At 42.1% G+C, this 8,903-nt stretch overlaps 1 non-coding gene across 1 annotated transcript; it reads left to right on the top strand.

Annotated features, from left to right (window-relative positions):
- The first annotated feature begins 8,024 nt into the window (after window positions 1-8,024).
- On the top strand, window positions 8,025-8,215 carry LOC114909901 (U2 spliceosomal RNA). The gene has a single exon (XR_003797455.1). It is a non-coding gene; the product is annotated as a U2 spliceosomal RNA (small nuclear RNA).
- The last annotated feature ends 688 nt before the right edge of the window (window positions 8,216-8,903 follow it).

Here is an 8,903-nt window from a genome sequence, read left to right as displayed (position 1 = left end):
CAGATGCATTTCTCCGAAGCGCTGTTCGAGTCGAGGTTTAAAAAAAGTGCATTTCACAACCGATTTTCTTTTAACTTCATTGAATAATAGTCTTTAACTTTTCATAAATGATACACGTAATTTCAAAACGTAAAGCAGAAGACATAACTGTTTACAACCAGGCACGAATTAAAATGGGGTCCAGACAAAAAAAAAAAAAAAAACCCTAGGACCAAAACGGTATTATCCCACACTCTATATTAATACTACAATAATATTCAAACACAAAAGCACATCCAAACAATTTATCATTAAAACCTTTCTCATCACAAACACGACAGAGGCTTTTCACTCATCCGAGCACAAACTCATCTTTCCGAATACAAGGAGGAGGAGGGAAAAAACATCAGAGTTTAAAAACAAGTAGAAATATGCCCTACTATGATAGGAACAAAAATTGGGACTTTAAAATCCCTAACCTTTCATAATAGTGTAAAACAGGAAAGAAGAAAAAAATCTGAGCCCAAAAGGTGAGAGAGAGAAGCGATTTCGCAGCAGAGCAGGAGTTTCAGACGCACTTTTTTGATGTGCCGGGGTAACTTTTTAAACAAATCCAATTGGAGAGCAACTAATTTAAATAATGTCACCTGTACGTTACAACATCGCGACGAATAGCGTGGAAATTTCCAGCATCAGGTCTTTGAAAGTGGTGCTCAGGCAGCATTTGAATCAATCATGTCCTGAGTCGGGCGTCGCTTCGGAGGAACTAAGCCGCCTGCCGAATGAATAAGTGTGAATGTGAAGCGATACGATGCTCTTTTAATTATGCTTTTTGATAATGATTGTACAAATAATTTTGTGCTGTAAAACAGTGAGCTGTAAATTTATAATGCAAGTATTAATGTACTTTATTATAATACCACACTTCTAATGCCTTTCTGCACTCTCATTATATTATAATAAACTTGTATTTCACAATTCAGAAAAGTGTTCATAAACTACAAATGAGCAGGCCGGATTCCAACATTTTTATTCTTATGATTATCTGTAGATATGAACGCTTCTCTGAATTGTAAAATACTACATTCTTACATAACGAAACTGCAGTAAGGAAGGCATTATACGTATTGTATTGTATTGTAGCATACACTAATATGGGTGGTTTTGTTCTACTTTTGGTGGTTTTGTCTGGACCCCGTTATAGCTGAAATAGCATTTGAATGTCGGTTTGGAGGAAGCCGCCTGCCGAATGAATAAATGTGAATGTGAAGCGACACAATGAATGGACATCAGGCAAGGGGGACAAGGGACACAAGCCCTTGACAGCGAATCCAACTGCAGTTCGTTGGCTCATTATACAAGTCAACTGCCCCTAGAGGAATTAGCAGGGGAAAAACACGGGGCAGACATTTCCGCACTCATTCTCCGCTGCTCATTATTTAGCTGTGAATTAATTGCTCTGAAGTCGGTTTGTCCAAAGCAAAATATGAGGATATAGCTTTGTTGGAGGAACCTGAATTACAACACGCTTCCATTCCAACAAAATACAAGCAAACAAGTTCGTCAAAATTGTGCTGCCTGTCTCATAGAAACACTGCTTTTGTTTGCTGCCAGTTATATATTCTGTAACACTGATCACACATTTAAACGATTACATCTCGAGTTACCGAGTAAAATATTCACTTTCGTCCCGTGTTAACTTCAGATATATCATGTATATATTCTTTCAGTTTCAAAATGCTTTTTGTATAGTATAAGAAAAGAATGATAAAATAACGCTAGTTCAGTTGCTTAGTTCTGTATTGTGCTTTGGTTTCATCAGAAATTATAATACTATTTAAAAAAGAGTACTACAAGTATATTTGTGTCGTGAGCAGAGCGCAAGCCAACCAGTGGGCACAACATGTTGAATACACGTGGAAAAATAAACAAGTGGGTTATACATGGAAATTTGGTCTAAAAGGCAATTCGAAATCACGTGGGGATATTTGAACGTTGAATACACATGTGCTATTCTACATATATTCCGCAAAGTTTAAATCACTGTATAATTTAAAATTAAATTTCCACATTTCCAACATCTTCTTGCTGTGCTGAACAAAATATAAAATTACAGTATCACCAGAAAAAAAATGTGCGATACATATATTACAAAAAAAATTGCAGATTATTTTATTGAAATTTTTGCGGTAACATTACTAATTGGGCCCTCTTCATGGCGGAATCACGGTGCCGCTGTCGCCGCCGCCTGTTTACCTGTTACCATCGCGACCCTCATAAACGTCACGATGTTAGCTGGCATTTTTTGCTGTATTCTTACATTTTAAGGAGATTTTACTGTTTGTGCCCTTTTCATAAGTGATTTGCTTTGAAGATTTAAGTGTTGCATTCAACATACTTGCATAGAAAACTCCTACGTTTCCGATACCCGTGACTGTTACTGTTACTCAGCAGTGTCTTCGGATCTATTTACATTTACATTTAATCATAAGCAGAGGCTTTTCTCCACAGCAATGCAAATCTCACAGAAAAACCAATGTGTGCATTACATTAGGAGAAAGAGACATTAGCTGCAGATGTGTGATTCTAGTTTTTTCTACTTTATTCAATGCCATAAGTTATAAGAACAAAAAATAAAACTTCCAATATTCCACATCACAAATCACAAACACAAAAGAACACCCTCACATTCCATTATAAAAATATTTCTCAACATAAACATCACTGAGCTTACTCACTTCTCCAAACATCTTATTTCACTAATACAAACAGAAATAAACATCAGAATTTAACAACAAATATAGATATCCATTTTGACAAAAAGAACCTGGGACTTTAAAACCCTTCACTAAAAATGGTTTAAATACACGACATAAAACACATGTGTACCAGACCCACAAGAAAAGTACCAAGCACCCATGCCAAAACCCTCACATTCTGATTTTGCTGTCAATAAAACCATAAACATAAACATTCATACAACACAGACCTAAAAGATAAAACATGAAATCTAAAATACCATAAAATCTACAAATTAAAATCAATTATTCAATCAGTTTTTCTAAAGAAAAATCTCCGTCCTTCACAGCTGTCAGATGGGACTCTTCCCCCAGCTCTGATGAACTGGGGGAGACCCCACCCAAGACAAGTTAATAACTAATAAGCCTGAATGATCGGGTATCTCTATGGAGGAGGGAGCATCTTCTCTGCCCTTCTGAGGGGTCGCAGTCAAGACCGGCACCCCCAGTGTAGTTCCCAGCCTCCCTTCTGCACCTTTTCTTCTTCTTGGTCACTCCCACAAAGTCCTGTAAAATGTCCAAGTGACCAGGTGGGTCCCTCTCCTCCTCGGCCCGGGACCTCTCAGAAGTGCCTAGCGAAGAAGGAGACTGTGCCACACTGGCCGCAGACAACCTCTCTCTTACCTCAGCACCTGCCGCTGATCCCAGCTGCTCCGCAGCGCCGCCGGATGAAGCCTGGGCTTCCACACCGTCCCCTGTCGGGAAGGCCTCTGCCTACACCACCCCGGCATAGGTCGGCTTGCGCTGTGGACAGCTGCGGGAGAGATGATCTTCCCCCCACGTTGGGTAAGGCGGTGGGGGCCTACACTGTCCTTAGTCAGGTGGCCGATCTCCGAACATCGCTGACACTTCATTGTCCCAAGCGGGATCAAACTGGAGCCTAACACGGCAACACAGGGCATAGGGCTGGAGGGGGAGGGGACACACCCAGGACAGGACGCCAGCCCATCACAAGGCACCCCACGTGTTTTATTATTTATATATTATTATCTTTCTGTGTGTTGGTTAATTTCACTTGACCATTGTTTTGTCTACCTGAGTAGTTTCCAACATCTGTATGATCTATTTCAGTAACATGTGTGTTTGGCACTTCCTCCAGTGTGCATGAGAGGGATTCCTCCCATTTCCACCACCATTATGGAATGCCTATCAGACAACCATTGATGATGAGGATCGCACCAACAATCTGTGAGACTTGGAATTTTGCTTTTCGTGGGCTTGTGGGGCATCGAGGGCATATTGAAAGGATCAAGCTCTTGCCTCATCGGGGTTCAGACAAAACCCCATTGTCCACTGTGTCGCTTCACATTCACATTTATTCATTCGGCAGGCGGCTTCCTCCAAACCGACATTCAAATGCTATTTCAGCTATAACGGGGTCCAGACAAAACCACCAAAAGTAGAACAAAACCACCCATATTAGTGTATGCTACAATACAATACAATACGTATAATGCCTTCTTTATTGCAGTTTCGTTATGTAAGAATGTAGTATTTTACAATTCAGAGAAGCGTTAATATCTACAAATAATCATAAGAATAAAAATGTTGGAATCCGGCCTGCTCATTTGTAGTTTATGAACACTTTTCTGAATTGTGAAATACAAGTTTATTATAATATAATGAGAGTGCAGAAAGGCATTAGAAGTGTGGTATTATAATAAAGTACATTAATACTTGCATTATAAATTTACAGCTCACTGTTTTACAGCACAAAATTATTTGTACAATCATTATCAAAAAGCATAATTAAAAGAGCATCGTATCGCTTCACATTCACACTTATTCATTCGGCAGGCGGCTTAGTTCCTCCGAAGCGACGCCCGACTCAGGACATGATTGATTCAAATGCTGCCTGAGCACCACTTTCAAAGACCTGATGCTGGAAATTTCCACGCTATTCGTCGCGATGTTGTAACGTACAGGTGATATTATTTAAATTAGTTGCTCTCCAATTGGATTTGTTTAAAAAGTTACCCCGGCACATCAAAAAAGTGCGTCTGAAACTCCTGCTCTGCTGCGAAATCGCTTCTCTCTCTCACCTTTTGGGCTCAGATTTTTTTCTTCTTTCCTGTTTTACACTATTATTAAAGGTTAGGGATTTTCAAGTCCCAATTTTTGTTCCTATCATAGTAGGGCATATTTCTACTTGTTTTTAAACTCTGATGTTTTTTCCCTCCTCCTCCTTGTATTCGGAAAGATGAGTTTGTGCTCGGATGAGTGAAAAGCCTCTGTCGTGTTTGTGATGAGAAAGGTTTTAATGATAAATTGTTTGGATGTGTTTTTGTGTTTGAATATTATTGTAGTATTAATATAGAGTGTGGGACAATACCGTTTTGGTCCTAGGGTTTTTTTTTTTTTTTTGTCTGGACCCCATTTTAATTCGTGCCTGGTTGTAAACAGTTATGTCTTCTGCTTTACGTTTTGAAATTACGTGTATCATTTATGAAAAGTTAAAGACTATTATTCAATGAAGTTAAAAGAAAATCGGTTGTGAAATGCACTTTTTTTAAACCCCGACTCGAACAGCGCTTCGGAGAAATGCATCTGCTAAACTACGGGGTAAATTGGGGTGTAAATTTCCACCGCAGTGTACGTGTGTGTGTGTGTGGGGGGGGGGGGCGGTGTCTCTTGTATGATTAAAGAAATCCCCCCCCCCACCTCCCTGCCCCCAGGCAAAGGCAAGAAGGGTAGAGCTCAGTTGAGGCCGTCCTCATTGATTGAGGAATCACGCCGTGATTCACGGTGCCACCGCGACCCGCATAATAAGCGTTTGGACAAATCATGATGATGGACCGCTTTGGCACAGGACAGCTTCAGCCTCGTCAGTGAGTACAATTTTGATCACTATATAATTGCGAGTCCTTCGACTCTGTGTGTGTGATGATCGAGGGGCCAATTTTTTGCTGAGTCACGACGTTAACTTGTTGTGTCCGGTTACTAAGGACAGCAGCATCGCATTGTCCTCGTGTACAGCGTGAGTGTTTGGCTGCATCATCACGTGCATATGATGATATCGGCGGCCAGGTGTAAAATGAAAAATGTATCATCATCATGTCGTATATAGAAATTTACGTCCTGTAGGAGGCCCGCGACGGGGACTGTGCGGTCAGTGTCGAGGGTGCGATCCTAATAATGGGGCGAAGTGAATGCGGACAAAAAGTCAAGACCAGTCAGTTTCCGTGTGTGTTTCTTAAATAACGGAGTCCTTTCAGTTCGTTTCGTGCGCTTCTCTCTTTTCTTTTACCCCGAGCCGAGTTGCTCTTTTTTATCTGCGACAGCTGTCTAGACTAGTCTAGTGTAATAAAAAAGCCTTGAGGTGCGGCGACAACCCGGCGTCGTCGTCGTTGTCCCTGCCTGCCGCTCGACCGTCGGAGCACGAAGTGTGATTTAAAATGTTTCGCTAGGAGCACGAGCACCGTTCTGTCGGAGGCGAATCGCGTCGTGCTCCACGAGCAAACGAACGCGCTTTTGACCCTGCTGCTGCAGGTAGGTAAGTCGGTGCCCGTAGGCCCAGGACTCCGAGATGATGATGGAGGCGAAGGAACGCCAGTGAGAACCTCTCCCGCGTAACCTCCGTTTCCGCACATGTAGCTCTTTCCTCGGAAACAATGAAGATGTTAAGAGTAAACTTTGAGGCTGCCGGTGTGTCCTCCATACATTCAGCCGCTAAGGTCTGTTTGGTGGGACACACAGTTACTTGTTGGCTCAAGCGAGAGAATTTGAATGGAGACAAAAAATGTGAATGGAGACATTACTGTTACATACAGTGAAAGGGTAAAGTTTTCCTCGTCGGCAATATTGTGATCTGTTCAGAGCAATTCGAGTTGGTGAGTTTAACGCAAACAAAGGAGGCTGCTGCTGCTGCTGCTGTGATTTGACCTTCCGTCGGTGGCAGCAAAACTACGGTCAGCACCTTCCCTTGATATGCGATTATTACAGCTAATAATCTTTACATGACACCTTTGTCCAACGTACAGCGTTTTACAGATGTATAGGCCCGGCTGTTTTCTTCAGTTCGGCCTAAGTGCCTTTGTTCAAGGGTACCGCAGCAGAGCGACAAAATCTGCTTTGCTCCGACTCGCCGAAGGGGGGCAGCAAAAACAAAGACGGTCGTTTCATTGTCTGTTCGGCGAATACAGCGAAGTTCTCGGGCTACAGTCCTCTTTTCCTGCGCTAATATATAAGAGCAGTGATACGATGTAGCCAGGGGCGGGGATAGAATGTATAGAATGGGTATGTCCGACTTCAACAGTATTAACAGTTATAATCATAATAAGAATATGCGTCTTATTATTGAGCAATAACGGTACCTTGAGCGATTCGCAGCACTAAGTTCGTTGTTTTGTTTCGCGTTAACTTGCAGTTTGTACCCTTGTTATACATCAGGGTATTTTTGTTAGCAGAACAATCGGAAATACTTTGGAAGGGCACTACAGATTCGGGTAATAAGTCGGCGGGGAATCATGAGTACACTACAGGCTGACTTCAGACTCAGAGTAGTGTAAAAATGTGTAGTTTTGTGTTTTACTGGAAATCTCGATCCCAAAGCGTATAATAATATCTCATTGGTGTATTATTACTTTGATCGTGCGTCACAGCAAAAGATGAAACGACTGCTTAGTCAGTGTTTGGTGTCCTGTCCGTCTTGGATGGTTTTGTAAAGTGAGGACTGCGGTGTGTATATGGCAAGGTTTCTAACCAACGGCCTTCAGTCCGGTGTTACAGTTATATGCAGACGGAACTCTACGAGTGCGCGCGCGCGACTTCTTCGCGATCGCAAACTGACCGCTAACGCAAAGTTCTGCGCTCCTTCGCCTTCCCCGCCCCCTCCCGCAGTTTGACCCCAGTCACGTGTCAGTGTACTTCCGCACTATATGTGGACAAATTAATGTGTTTGTTGTTGTGTCATTTTTTTTTTTACTTTGCAAGTTAGTTGAACGTTTTTATTGATACACGTTTTACTTTCCCTTGTGGTTGCCGACAAATATGATCCGGTTGAAACGTTTCTGAAATTGTATTGGTGTGCGTCACAGCTGATGATAATATGAAGGGGCTCGCAGTGTTTTACCACTTAGTCTTACGTACTGCACGAGAATGTGGCATAAAGTAGCAAGATGCACATGACAGCTTTTGACAGCGAATTCAGTTTTGCTAGAGCTCTGCTTTGGAAGTGGCAGCAGCGAGTCCCCGTGGGCCGGTTTGATATGGCCGAGAAGGCGGTCGCCGCCCGTTCCGTTTTTCAGCATCGCTTCTCGGCCTTTTGGCTAAGATCAAGTGTAGTATCTGTTCTTATCAGTTTAATATCTGATACGTCCCCTATCTGGGGACCATATATTAAATTGATTTTTGGAGCAGGGAGATGGAATAGGGGCTTGCTCCGTCCACTCCACGCATCGACCTGGTATTGCAGTATCTCCAGGAACGGTGCACCCCCTTTCTGGGGGGAAAATGCTTGTTTAAAAATAGAAAAACTTTTCTGTTGTTAACGAGTTTTGAGCAGTGAGGCTGACATTATGATGGGGTTGTGTGCGTATCATGTATGTTGTTTTGTAGAAGTGTTGAGTGTGTGGGCTTTTTTTTTTTTTTTTCTTCTTTTCTGTGAGAAGTATGCGATGAATGTTTGTTTTCTCTAGGTGTGTAGAGTGATTGCTGAACGAATGTTTCTTAGGCGGTTTCGTTCTGTCGCGGGTGGGCAGATCTGTCAATCTGCGGCACTTTGTCAACCGACCGCAAGGTGGCAGCAGCGACGTGTGTGTAACTGCTGAGGGAACATGTCATGTGGTTAGGATGGATGGCACACCTTCTAAGTCTTTGCGTTCAGTTCATTTTCCAGTGCTGGAATCAAAGCATGGTAAGAGTTCCCATTCAAGATTCCAGAATTTATTGTCTTGTGTACAGTAAACGGTTCGTTACACCATACGATGGAATACTTACTCTGTGAATCCTCTCAGCAGCTTGTGACATAAATTCTTAAGACATAAGGAAAGAAAAACACGAGGCGTAAATCACAAATTACAAAAATTACTATTAGTGCAAAAATCCAAGAAACAAAGTTACATGCGTATATAAAGTGTGCAGTGTAAACATGGAAGTCGTACACGTGCAAAGTCCTGCAGAGGTAGA

Source organism: Scleropages formosus, chromosome 2 (assembly GCF_900964775.1).
Source record: "Scleropages formosus chromosome 2, fSclFor1.1, whole genome shotgun sequence".
Classification (NCBI taxonomy): domain Eukaryota; kingdom Metazoa; phylum Chordata; class Actinopteri; order Osteoglossiformes; family Osteoglossidae; genus Scleropages; species Scleropages formosus.
This window is presented reverse-complemented; position numbering and strand designations above follow the sequence as displayed.